Consider the following 14,604-nt stretch of genomic DNA (forward strand, 5'->3'; position numbering starts at 1 on the left):
ATCTTAGCCATTCCACCATTTCCTTAATTGCAAGGATCTCCGCTTGATAAACACTGTAGTGGTTGGGTAACCTCTTCGATATGAACAGTTCTAGATTTTTAGAGTACACCCCAAAGCCCACCTGGTCATTTGGTTTGGAACCATTCGTATAGAAGTCTATGTAACTTCAGTTACCAGGGATATCGTAGTTCCAATCGGTTCTATCAGGAATAGTGGTACAGTAATTTTTATCAAAAAGCGGCTCAGGTAAGGTGTAACCCACACTGCCTGGAACATCGGATATTGTATCAAGTAAAACACAGTGTCCGTAGGCGCCACATGACCAACGAGAAAGCTCTCTTAACCTCGCGGCAGTGGTCGCTGCAATTTTGGTAGCCACAATGTCCAGAGGCATAAGATTCAAAATCCAGTGCATCAAATGGTGTCGTCCTGAGTGCGGCTGTGATGCACAAACAAGTCATCCTTTGGATCCGGTTTAGTATTGAGCAGTAGGTGGATTTTTGAAGCGCCGTCCACCAGACCACAACACCATATAGCATAATAGGTCTGACAACTGCAGTATATACCCAAAGCATGACACGCGTTCTACATCCCCAACGTTTGCCAATGGCTCTCTTGCAGGTGTATAGGGCAAGAGAGGTTTTTCTTGCCCTTTCCAAAATGTTTCCCAATTGTTTGATTTGTAGTTCAATTTCCTGTCCAGCAAAACACTTAGGTATTTTGCACTTTCTGTAAATGGAACACTCTCTGCACCCAAGGAGACAGGTTCCACTGTAGGCAATTTGTATCTTCTGCTGAAAAGAACTACTTCTGTCTTGCACGGATTTATACCCAGACCACTTTCGATGGACCACTTTGCTGTTGCATGTAGAGCTTTCTGAAGTATATCTCTTAGAGTGCTGGGAAACTTTACCCTAACCGCAATTGCCACATCATCAACATATGCATTACTGCGGGTTTGAGATCTGTGCATCTAAAAAGATGGGTCACCAGAGGAACTCCTCAAGGAGGTGTTGCGTCTTCTCTATTTTGGAATATAGCCATTAACAATAAATTATAGGCGTAATAGTGGTCGCCTTTTACCTCCAGAGACAATAATTTATTGTTAATGGCTATATTCCAAGGTAGAGGAGACAGTACACCTTCTTGAGGAGTTCCTCTGCTGACCCATCTTTTTAGATCCACAGATGCCAAGCCCGCCGTAATGCATCTTTTAGTAAGTAAGTTATTAATAAACTTTCTTACGGTAGAGTTGATGCCTAGAAACTCCAACTCCTTCATGGTTGACGTCGGTTTTGCGTTATAGAAAGCACCTTCAATGTCAAGAAATGCCAACATTGTATATTCCTTGACAGCGAGAGATCCCTCTATGCAGCCGACTAGGTCATGAAGGGCTGTTTCAGTGGATTTGCTTTTACTATATGTATGGTGCTGCCGCGACAGGCGATCTTCAGGGATCTTTGCTCTAAGATATACGACATAGCATGTGATCTAAATTTTTTTTTTGTAATAAAAAATATAAAAATTCAAAAAATCCTTACCTTATATTTTCGCAATACTTGTAACAGCCATCCGGTCTTTCAGGTTACTTGAACACAATTTTTTCTTGTTTGTTTTTTTATTTCATGTAATTTCAATTTGATTGCTTTGAAGAATAAACACAATTTGCAGTTGGGTTTTCATTCAATTAATTCATTAGAAAAATATGTCATGCGTATTTCAATTATTTGTAATGCCAGCGAATTACTTTGTGTTGTTTTAACCAACTATATATAAATGGTTGTTAATTTGTTTATTTATTTATAATTATTAACTTTATTTCAAATACACTTGCTAGCTGTTGTTTTCTAATACATGTCCAATAACAAGTGGTTGAAACTTTAGCATTTAAACAGGCCCGGCCATCAGCATAGTAGGTAAGACCACAAAACCTAATCTTAACCATACACACATCAGCTGTGTCGTTTATTTAGTTAAAGACACAGAGCAAGAGTGAGAGAGACACACTTAAATTAATGTCTGAATGAGTTTCATTAATAAATTAATTAAACTCATTAATTATTTACCAAGTTTCTCAAAACACACACATGCAACCAAACAGAATTTGGACAGAAGTTTAACTTTCGTTTGTACGCAGGGTCTAAATGTTAAAAAGTTTGTTAGGTTTTTTGTTTGATGTGAGTTTTTTTTGAGTTTTTTTTTGCCTTAATTAAACATTTTACGTTAATATTTTTTGCTTTTAGCACACACACGCGATGTTTTTTTGTTGGGCTTTTGTAAAGAGGATTTCCATTGAATTTGTTTTTATTAAGGCTCCAGCTAATACATCAAATGATTCTCTATTTTGAATAAATTTTGTTTTTATTGCTGTTTAGTTTTAAGCTGCCGGCTTTTGTTGTATTGTAGATAATTGTTTTATATTCTATACATATTTCATTTTATGTAATTTGTTTTCTTTATTCCTTTGTTGTGGGTTTTAAGTATTTTTTCACTTTTTTTTCTCAACAATGAACAATTTTAATTTTTTTCTATTATTTTGTTGTGTTTTTGTTTGTGATATATGTCAACAGTGTAGAAATTTGCACTTTTAAATTTAATTAACTTTGTTGATTTTGATTTTATTACATTTCTATAGCTTTTGTATAGTTCTTTCAATGGCCAATTATTTTTGTTTTCAATAATTTAACATTTCAATAATTTCACTTTTCCACATTTTCATTATAATTCAGCAACATATGTTTCAAATCTGTAATAGAAGAAAAGAAAACTATGAATTATCTGCAGAAGCATTGTAAAGAAGTGAAAATTATATTTTTTTTTTAAATTTTACATTTCGTAAAATTAGTACTAAGAAACTATACGATATGGAATAACTTTTTTTAATATCATAAGGCAAAAAATAAAATTGTTAAATATGCCAATTTCAATTTTTATTTATTTTTTTTATTTTTATTTTTTTTATTATTTGTCATACCAACACAACAAGATATACTCTTATATATGACAGAGTTGGTTTCATAGATGTATAGACAATAATTAAGTCTAGTTTACAAAAAAATTATATAAACTAAAGCATTATATGTTGTAATTAAAAATATTAAAATTTAAATAAAACAATAATTTAGTATTTAAAAATAAACAAGTAAAAAGGCGTTAAGTTCGGCCGGGCCGAACTTTGGATACCACCACCACCTCGGGAATATATGTACACCACTTTTCGTCAAAATCCTGTGAAAAATGCATACATTATGCCCATAGCAGCTTTATCGAAATATGTTCCGATTTGGACCAAATACAAGTCATTGTTCAATTGTGTAAAACAAGATTTTGATCTTTTAAGTAGCTAAATATAAATATTTAAATCTAAATATTTATATCTAAAAATAAACCGATCTGAACATGGATGTCGAAAATCCTTACATAAATCAATGTGTCAAATTTCAGTTAAATCGGATTATAAATGCGCCTTTTTTTGGGCCCAACACTTTAAATCGAGTTATGGGTCTATATGGCAGCTATATCCAAATCTTGATTGATCTAGACCACATTGCAGAAATATGTGGAGGGGCTTAACTTAACTCTCTGTTCCAAATTTCGGCGAAATCGGACAATAAATGCGCCTTTTATGGCCCCAAAACCTTAAATCGAGAGATCGATCTGTATGGCAGCTATATCCAAATCTGGACCTATCTGAATGAAATTGAAGAAGGATATCGAAGGGCCTAACACAACTCACTGTCCAATTTCAGCAAAATTGGACAATAAATGAGCCTTTTATAGACCAGAAACCTTTAATCGAGAGATCGGTCTATATGGCAGCTATATCCAAATCTGGACCTATCTGGGCCAAATTGATAAAGGATATCGAAGGGACTAACACAACTCACTGTCCAAAATTTCATCAAAATCGGATAATAAATGTGGCTTTTATAGGCCTAAGACCCTAAATCGGCGGATCGGTCTATATGGCAGCTATATCCTAATCTTAACTGAACTAGGCCAAATTGATGAAGGATGTTGAAGGGCCTAACACAACTCACTGTCCCAAATTTCAGCAAAATCGGACAATAAATGTGGCTTTTATGGGCCTAAGACCCCAAATCGAAGGATCGGTCTATATGGCAGCTATATCCAAATCTGGACCGATCTAGGCCAAATTGATGAAGGATGTTGAAGGGCCTAACATAACTCACTGTCCCAAATTTCAGCAAAATTGGATAGTAAATGTGGCTTTTATGGGCCTAAGACCCCAAATCGGAGGATAGGTCTATATGGGGGCTATATCAAGATATAGTCCAATTTAGCCCATCTTCGAACTTAACCTGCTTATGGACAAAAAAAGAATCTGTGCAAAATTTCAGCTCAATATCTCAAGTTTTAAAGACTGTAGCGTGATTTCAACAGACAGACGGACGGACATTGCTAGATCGTCTTAGATTTTTACGCTGATCAAGAATATATATACTTTATAGGGTCGGAAATGCATATTTCGATGTGTTGCAAACGGAATGACAAAATGAATATAAAAATAAAAATATATATATATAATATAATATATAAAAATTTTAATTATTAATATTATTGAAAAAATGAGAAAAACTCTTTTCTGAATGTTGTAAAATTGCTTATGCTTTGAATGTTTGAAGGAAGGTTGTTCCAGAGAAGTATTGTAGCAATGAAGAATTGTCTCTCTGAGTTCAGGCGGTTTATTCTTGGTGGTTTAATTTTCAGTCCTCTTTTAGATCGAGCAAATTTTAGATGAGCAAAGAGATACCCAGGTTCTTTCGTTTGGATAATTTTGTGAAGCAGAATAGGGTTTCTAGTATTTGGATAATTTCTGAAGGATACATCGAAAACTTGTAGCGCAAATTGTGAAATACTTTCATGACGTTTTCTATTAAAGATGTATCTGGTAATGTCATTGAAGGCAACAGTAAGTCTGCGATCATCTTCAAAATCGCTGTTGTAAAAAAACTCCGCAGCCATAAAGAAGAGTGGGAATTTGAAATGGTGTAGAGAGGCGGACTGACCACAGATTACGCAGCATTCAATACACTTTGCCAAGAGTTTTACTGATGTGAATGGTCCAGATTAAATTGCAGTTAAAAGTTAAACCCAAGTTACATGATGTACAATTAAATTATCCAAGATAGTTAGCTTACGTCTATGAATTACGAGTAGTTTCGACTTTGATGGGTTTATGCAAAGTTTATTATTTTTTGCCCAGTTATAAACTCGATTCATAAAATCCCATTTTTGAATATCGCTTATTTTTGTACCAATATATAGCTGCAGATCATCAGCATACATTTGTGTTCTACAGTTAGGACAAATCAACACCTACCATCTCTTTGCTGACAACAAGCCGCTTTCGATACCACTTTACGTTCAAAGGTATTTCAAGCCATCTCAGAGTTTGGTATCCCTGCAAAATTAATTAGACTCTGCAGGATCACATTTGCTGATACGCGTTCATCAGTAAGTCTAGGAAATAATCTCTCCTAACCATTCAATACTAATTGAGGTTTCAGACAATGAGACAGCCTATCGTGTGATCTCTTTAAAATCCTGTTGGAGAAGATTATATGAGATGCAGATGTGAATAGATATGGCACACTAATCACAAGAGAACAGATGCTACTCGCCTATGCCGACGACATCGATATCATAGGTCGGTCACCGGAAGTAGTAACTGCAGCCTTTGAAAGAATCGTAAGAGAGTCAGTAAAAATGGAGATAAGACGAAACGGATAGTTTCAACTCCCAAAACGCCTTGTACAACCGAGCAGATAAAGAACATGGAGAAAGTTGGGAACCACAAAATTGAGATAGTCAGTAACTTTATCTACCTCGGCACCGCCGTAACTGAAACGAATGACACCAGTTTTGAGATAAAGCGAAGAATAATACCGGCAAACAGATGCATGACTTTGGACTAAGTAAGCAGTTTAGAAACAAGGCCACCTCACGACAGACGAAGACTACACTTTACAAGACACTGATGCTACCCGTGCTGTTATATGGTTCTAAAGCATGGGTACTTGTGAAAGCAGATGAGGCAGTGCTTGGAGTATTTGAGAGGAAGATTCTTCGTAAAATATATGGACCAGTTTGCATTAATGGAGAATATAGGCGACATATGAATCACGAGCTGTATGAGCTGTATGACGACGATAGCATAGTTACACGCATCAAAATACAACGGCTGCGTTGGCTAGTTCATGTCGTCAGAATGAAGGAAGAAGCTCCAGCAAGGAGTCTTTTGAAAGCAAACACGGTGATAAACGCAAACCGGAAAGACCAAAAACCCGATTGAAAGATCAAGTGGTGGGAGACACCTTGAAATTTGGTGTCAGAGATTATAGAATGAGCGCAGAAGATCGAGGCGCTTGAAACGCTATTCTGCGTTCGGCTAGTGGAACAAATATTCTATCATAGCCAATTAAAGTAAGAAAAGTAAAGTAAGTAAGTATAACATCGTAATGCGAGAAACAACTACTCCCTTCCAATAGTAGCGGGCAGGCAAATATATAAATATAATCAGGCAAATATATCAATGTCTTCGCCTTCAATGTCGTATTTGTTATGCATACATATGTATGTACACACTTAAATATCGAGGAAGAAATTGTTAATTTATAATGTAACCTGAAATTTATTTGCACAGAATGAAAATGCAATAACACACTTAGAAAATAGATGTTAATTAAAACTAATGAATATTCCAATAATCCAATTGGTAATGCATACATTAACGAAAACGTCATAGGAATAACTTGATGTGTACATTGGTACGGAAATCTTTTTCATTATCATTCCTTTCTGAAATATCCAACAGTGATTAATTTGTCGAAATTGCAAAGCAACTCACGACTTTTGATGCTAGATCAAGTGTCCCCTGATAATACCAACGTACAACTGAATACTTGTTAGTATCTTAAGTGAGAAGACACTCTACCCAGAGGGATTCTATGACGACGTAGCATAGTTACACTAACGACTTTTGATGCTAGATCAACGACTTTTGATGCTAGATCAACGACTTTTGATGCTAGATCAACGACTTTTGATGCTAGATCAACGACTTTTGATGCTAGATCAAGTGTCTCCTGATAATGCCAACGTACAACTGAATACTTGTCAGTATCTAAAGTGAGAAGACACTCTTCCCAGAGGGATTGTCAGCCCAAGTACGAGGTTGATATGTTAGGTTAGTAGCTCAGGCTCAAAATAAGGTTAAATTACTATAAAATTAAAAACGCGTAACTTTTTAGTTGACAATCCCGGCAAAGGTTTAGAGGACCTTGAGTTGTGACTTAGCTCTTGGAAAATATGGATTCTTCATAGAAAATGTGCAGTTTGCGCAGGTAAACGGAAAAACTTTTCCGCTTCAAAACCGATTTTTTGACTCAGATTTTGATGTAGCCCTCATGTCTGATAAATTAGAATTTTTGTAAAGAGTTAAAGTGCAGGATTACCAGTGCAAAATTGTTAGATCGATGCCCACCAGAGGCCCTGTCTGTCGCTAATGTGGTGTTACTACGGACTAAAGAAGTCTAAGTGAGTCTGTTTAGAAAATAGAATGTCATTTTCTAAATAGACTCAGAACCGTAGCACGTAACCAAAGCCTGCAACAAGGCGGTACTCCAAGAGGAAAGAAAACAGCTGTCTACTGGTTAAACGGGACAATCGACACACTAAGGTGAAACTGCCTTAAATTTAGAAGAAAATATACGAGAGCTAAGCGGGAAGGTCAAGCAGCATCGGAAAACAAAAATAATAAAGAGGCTAAGGAAAATCTTCAAAAAAGACCAGTGTGAAATACTGAGAGAGGATAATAACCGTGCAAAGAACAAAAGTTGGTATTCATAAGCATGGAAAAGGGGGACGTACTAGCACCCTCGTCCTATAGACCTCTATGCATGCTTAATACAGCCGGTAACCTGGTCGAATTACTCAAAAAACCCAGACTGAAAGAAGCTTTAAACATGGGAGGAGGGTTATCCGCAAGGCAACACGGCTTCCGCCCAGGAAAATCAACTGTCGGTGCACCAAAAGACTTTTTAAATGAGGTTCTACGTGGTTGAGACAAAAATCAACACTGCAGACCAACCGTACTTTGATGTCAAAAACCCTTTTAATAGCCTCAGGTAGAAAAATGCGATAGACACTCTACAAAGTAATACCAGCGAGAACCGTGTTTCTCGCTGGTATGATCAGAAGTATTGTCAACTGTATCGCAGTAGCAAGATACTTCGAAGACGTCCTAAGACAACAATGGGAGCTTGAACGCAAACGATGAAATGAACGAAGGTGTAAGGAGGTGGATATGAATCTCAGAGGCGATAAGGAGGGTTTTTAGTCGGTAAGGCAGATTTTAAATCCGATATAACATATAAGTGACGACCTATGTGCATGTAGCAATAAATTTTCCCATTAACCTATACGCTACAGTGGCCTCCACAGTGGTGGTGTATGAGGTATAAACATTTGCTTAAAATTGCGTTTGCATAGATGTTTCTTATTGGTCGTTTGGGATTGCAAATGAGGCATATAGGTAAAATTTGGATATTGCTCTCCTATAAAATGGTCCTTTTATTTGACTTCTTGGGTCTTTGCACGCTTTAATTGAGATGAAATTTGAAATGTGAAGTAGGTTTATTGTGTACCCTCCAATACTTACACCAAATATCATCTATATAGGTTAATAAACAGATATATCCCCATACCTATTCCCGATGTTGCTAAAATGCGGTTAGGTAAATTTAACATATGCCCTCCAAAAACCACAACAGGTCATTAAAATGAAGCTCCATATAAACAGGTAAAATTTGGATATTGCTCTCCTATAAAATGGTCCTTTTATTTGACTTCTTGGGTCTTTGCACGCTTTAATTAAGATGAAATTTGAAACGTGAAGTAGGTTTATTGTGTACCCTCCAATACTTACACCAAATATCATCTATATAGGTTAATAAACAGATATATCCCCATACCTATTCCCGATGTTGCTAAAATGCGGTTAGGTAAATTTAACATATGCCCTCCAAAAACCACAACAGGTCATCAAAATGAAGCTCCATATAAACAGTTCTTTAATATTTTTAAGGGCTTTTAGTTTTATCGTAGCTTACTATAGATACCCATCACCAATGATATATGTATGTATATCTTAGACAAACTTCGTCAACATTTGTGAACCCAAGGAATGTATTTAGTTCGATCCCGAAATCGGGTAAAAAAATATGCTGTTTATAGGCGCAATACCGTAAATCGCCGCGCCACGTATACAAAATTTCTCAAATGATGCATATTTGACGCGCATGGCTAGAGGTGTTAAATAATTCACAATTTCATCGAAACCGGGTGTTGAAGATACTTTCCTTAATTATTTTTAGAAATATAATTTTAATTAGAATGCTAAATGGTCTACTATATAAGTTATGCAATACTCATAAGCGTACATGAATAGAGAACACTGTGCAGAGAGTTGCATTTAAATAGAATAATTGGGCACCTTTTTGCCATGTACCCAGGTATATTGTAGGGAACCCCGCTAACATCGTTCTCTTTGCGGTCAACATCTCCAGCACGACAGTATAAGGAACCAACCAATAACTGTTCCAATTCACCAATTCACTGTTCCATATTTCATTGAAATGGGGTAAGAAATGCAACCCGATCTGATTCTGTGCTGAAGTCGAGATATCTTTTATAACTCACTGTTCCAAATTTCAACAAAATTTGCTAAGAAATGCTTCTTTTTAAGGTAGTCCCTTTGTTAGATCGATCTATACCAGTCATATAAAGGTGATTTTTTAGCTATTATGTTATGGCAACACTGATTTAAACAACTCAATCACGTTTCTTGTTTTGTTTCACTGTCAAACATCTTCAGTTTGGTCCATAGTTGAACCATCAATCGTCTTACAAACGAACAACGCTAACAAGATATTGAATTTTACAATCAAAATGAGTGCTCTGTTAAGAGAGTTTATCGCGCGCTCATTTTCGCTAATTTTTTTCTCATTTTTGGCTCAATGGGTACGTAAATAAGCAGAGTTGTCGATTTTGGAGTGAAGGTCTGCCAGGAGTATTGCAAGAGCTACCAATGCATCCAGAAAAAATCACAGTTTGGTGCGGTTTATGGGTTGGTGGCATCATTGGACCGTACTTCTTCAAAGATGATGCAAATCGTAACGTGATTGTGAATGGTGAGCGCTACCGTGAGATGATATCCAATTGAGATGATATCCAAAATGCAAGAGCTTGACTTGCATGACAGGTGGTTTCAACAATATGGTGCCACATGCAAAAAGTGCACTCGTTACTATGGACTTATTGAGAGGCGAGTTTGGTGAACATTTTATTTCACGTTTGGCACCGGTCAATTGGACGGCTAGATCGTGCGATTTAACGCTTTTAGACTATTTTTTGTGGGGTTATGTTAAAGCTCATGTCTATCATGACAATCCCGCTTCAATTGTCGTATTTGAAGACAACATTGAAGCAATTATTCGCGAGATACCAGCCGAAATGTTGGAAGGGGTATACCAAAATTGGACTAATGGACCATATTTGACAGCCTTTATTTTGACAGCTTTATTTCAGAAATCAACACAATTACACACTTCATTAAGAACACGTAAAAGTTTTTTTTATTAAAAGGTAAAAAATAAACGGCAACAAAATACCTGTGAATCTATGAAAAAATAATACTGCTTCAAAAGAAATATACGCGTAATATTTCTTTTAGTTAAAAGGTTTTCTATTCTGCGCTGCTATTTTTTTACCGCAGCTGTACATAGGTTCTGGCCAACTCATATTGGAAGCATGTAAGAAGCTTTTATAGCTAGAAAACCATATATGATTCCATGAAAGTTTCACGCAGAACTCCAATGTTAAAATCACACAAGCGAAAATAACTTGCATACTGAAGAATGAAATATTGTTTAAGCAATTGTTTCAATTTGAAACCATATATTCAGTAGGAGCAATCTAACTTAGTATGAACTCAAATCTTCTGAAGCCTAATTGTAACGGTTGATGATGTTCTATCATGCAAATTTGCCTTTGAATATTCCATTAAGGAACTGGGGCACATTTCTCACAAATCAATGAATGTTATCCGATTCATTTTTAAGCTCAATGATAAGAGACTTTTTATAGCCGAGTCCGAACGTCGTGCCGCAGAGCGACACCAGTTTGGGGAGAAGTTTTTACATGGCAAAGTACCTCACAAATGTCGCCAGCATCAGGAGGGGATAACCATCGCTGAAAAATTTTCTAATGTTCCTGCCAAGATTCGAACCAGGAGTTCAGAGTCATATGCATGTTCTATCATAATATTATATAATTCAGTGTGGGACATACATACATGCGTAGAATTTTTTCATAAGTGAAAAGAACCCTTTCATAAGTGAGAAGAACTGTTATTTCCCAATGTAGTATAGTTTAGCACGATCGTAAGAGCACTCTTTATGTATGCTGTCAGTATTGTATTGTTGCATGCATCTACTTTAGCAATTGAGAAAATTTTTTCTTCAATAATTTTTATTTTGCAAAGAAAATTATGCAATTAATCTTTTATTATTTCATACTGCATTATGATTTTTGCTTTCTTTTATAGTTATTTAAAGGTTTATTCTTAACACTTATTTAGCCACTTTTGGAATTTTTTCTATCAGTGTTTTGATTTTTTATCTTTTTTTTATTTAAAAAACAGCTTATTAAAATCTTATTTTGCATTTCATTTCATTTGTTTCGTGTTTGTCTTCACGATAAACTTTTTTTTTGTTTCTCTTGAATTCTTAATGTAGTAATTCAGACTTAATAAATTTCTCGCTTTCTGTTTTATACAACTTCGCTCCATATGCACAACACTCTAATATTTGTAAATTTTTAAACAATATTTTGCATTTCTTTCATAATCAATATACAAAAAACAAAAACTTCTGTTTTCTCCTTATGTGCTTAATTTTTTTTGTTATTTTCTCTTTTCAACACCGTTTCTTTTCACTGCCACTTCAATACAATTTATTGGTAGATATGCTTAGCAGAGTATGTAACCGAAAAACAACAACAACGAAACACTCTGCTACTACTCCAAAATATATTCACCAGTTATTGAAATATTATTGAATTATTGGTTTATTGATAGAAATTAACACATTTTGTTTCTTTTTTTTTAATTTTTTCTTCAACTCTATGCTTGTGTTGTTTGTTTGTATATCTCCTTACATTTGTTGTTGTTGTGCTTATTGCTTGGTTTTTTGCTCCACATTTGTGTGTGGGGGTTTTTTGCCTTAGCTCGCAGTCTCGTGTTCCGTCGTCACAATCTCGTCGTACCGTTTTTCAAGCGCTATGCACGTGCTCAACGTTCGGCGGTTTGTTCGGCTTTGTTTGGCATGTTGAGAGTGCTGCTGTGTTATGGGTATGTGAGGTTCGCTGCTAATGGTTTGATGCGCATGCAACATGTTGGTATGGCTGGCAGCTCCCATCCTGTTGCTTCTTCGAACATGTTGTATTTTGTTTGATGTGCTATTAAAGCGGAGTTTGTGGTAAAGGGGGGTTTTCTCTTAATTTTTTATGCTGTTTAATGAAGAAATACTTTAACAGTGGGATGGAAAAGATTAAATTTAACAAATAATAATTTCAACAGTTAAATTCAACGGTAAATTTAAAAAAGCATAGGAAAATGACAAGAAAAGAATAATCTAAGAGTTAATAAAATATAAAGAGGCTTTTATATATTTTTTTACTAAAATACGATTAAAAATTGTAACTTAATAATAAGAGCTAGTAGTCAATATGGCCTTAAGCTCTGGATTTGTTAGTGAGGGCTATACAAATTATGATATATAGAGGTTGTCTAGCTTATGGAGAGCGTTGCCGCAGTGGTAACCAGACCACTTTCATTGCTTATAAAGGGCTGGCCAATATGTTCGTGTTTCATAAACGCAATCTGCCAGGCTTGAGCGAGTTGTCCTGAATAGTTGTTGTCAAACAACTGTCGTCACTTGAATCTCCAACCTCACACACCTTTGGTCTAACCTACACCTTAAGACTAACCTTGTTGAGTCTGTAGGACACATCTCTCTCTCTCTCTCTCTCTCTCTCTCTCACAGACTTGTTTAGGTGTTTGAGACATTTGGAGTTTAGTACGAATATAACATATCTCCGGTTCCCATTAGCTTCTACACACAATCTACCAATCATCTAGTCGACGGTTGGAAGATTGGGTTTTCAATTCCTTGTTGTTGCTGTAGCCACCGTAGCGCAGAGGTTAGCATATCCACCTATGACGCTGAACGCCCGTGTTCGAATCCTGGCGAGACCAGGAGTCCGCCGTTCGGCCTCGACTATTAAAAGGAGGAGGCCCCTTATCATTGAGCTTAAACTTGAATCGGACTGCACTCATTGATATGTGAGATGTTTGACCCTGTTGCTTAGTGAAATATTCATGGGCAAAATTAGCAAAAACTTTGGGTTTTCTCAACATCCAGATTCAGGGTCTCTGTGACTAAGGTGGGGTCCGTTCACAACCCTCTGGATGACGTGTGTCTTGTGGTCCCAGGTCATAATCTGAACACACATCCTTCACGTTGACATCAATCCTAGCTCTGTAGGAGGTGAGGCGGCTGCATCTGCCGAAACGCAATTGAGTCAGAACTACTCTGCTTCGCCGGGGGAGGCCAATTTTTCATGTGCAATGGGTGGCGGATGTTCTGCAAGCATACAATCATATTAACACCGTAGGTATTCACCGCAACAAAGTTTCTTTGACAGCACGCCAAGTGCTCCCGGCAAATGACTTGTGGATCTTGTTTCTACTTTTGACCTTATCGCAAATTGCTGTGGCATGTGGGGAGAATGTGCAAGAGCTGTCAAATGTGGCACCAAGTATTTTGAGAAATTTGATTGTCCTAATCGTTACTCCATCGACTTTCACATTCAGCTCATTATACACCTCACGCGTACTTGTAGCGAGCAATGCGTTTGAAGATTTGGTGGCAGATATCTTTAAATCTCTTGCAGCGAAATAGGCGACAAGGTCGTTAAGGTTGACGTTAAATCTATCGCAGATGCCAACAACGGGTAGCGGGCCAGATGCCATGATCGTACAAGGTACGATCTCTTTGCCGCCTGGAGGGTGTGGCATGGAGGATAGGTAAGGGTTAAACAGTGCAGGAGTTACAGTAACGTTGCTAGAAGGAAGTGAGATCCTGTCATCCCTTTTTCTGGGGTTCGAGAGTGTCTTAACAGTAGGACTCCTTTTCGGACCATAGATATATCTTTTTCGGTCTGATGTTGTCTTCTGTCAAAGGCCACAGGGAAACAAAGCTTCTGACCATAAGCACCTCCCTTGCTGATAGAAAGGAGCAGTGTATCTGCTGCCAGAAACCATGTTGAGTAGTTATGAGGATAACGTCCCTCTGACATATCCGGGAAGGAGATCACAACCTGCTTAGTAGAACGTGGACTTGAAGAGACGTAGACCAAGTATGGATTCCGACCTTTAGTCAAGAAGGAGTTAATTCTTTTTGAAATAAATCCAGTGCTTTAAATGGACTATATCGGTTCAGATTTGGATATAGGTCCCAT

At 36.7% G+C, this 14,604-nt stretch overlaps 1 protein-coding gene across 8 annotated transcripts in view; it reads right to left on the minus strand.

The window, feature by feature from the left end:
* Positions 1-12,384, minus strand: part of LOC106096378 (serine-rich adhesin for platelets) — a 276,685-nt gene extending 264,301 nt beyond the window's left edge. For 5 of the 8 annotated variants that reach the window (XM_013264094.2, XM_013264098.2, XM_013264096.2 and 2 more), the window contains exons 1-2: positions 12,241-12,384; positions 1,542-2,746 (exon numbers count right to left, since the gene is read on the minus strand). The gene's annotated coding sequence lies outside the window, so the exon portion shown is untranslated. Of the gene's footprint in view, positions 1-1,541; positions 2,747-9,863; positions 10,495-11,373 lie in introns of those variants that run through there. The other 3 variants (XM_013264090.2, XM_013264091.2, XM_059368799.1) reach the window with 3 other exon arrangements.
* Between the last annotated feature and the right edge of the window lie 2,220 nt (positions 12,385-14,604).

The sequence above is a fragment of the Stomoxys calcitrans genome, chromosome 5 (genome assembly GCF_963082655.1).
Source record: "Stomoxys calcitrans chromosome 5, idStoCalc2.1, whole genome shotgun sequence".
In the NCBI taxonomy this organism is placed as follows: Eukaryota; Metazoa; Arthropoda; class Insecta; order Diptera; family Muscidae; genus Stomoxys; species Stomoxys calcitrans.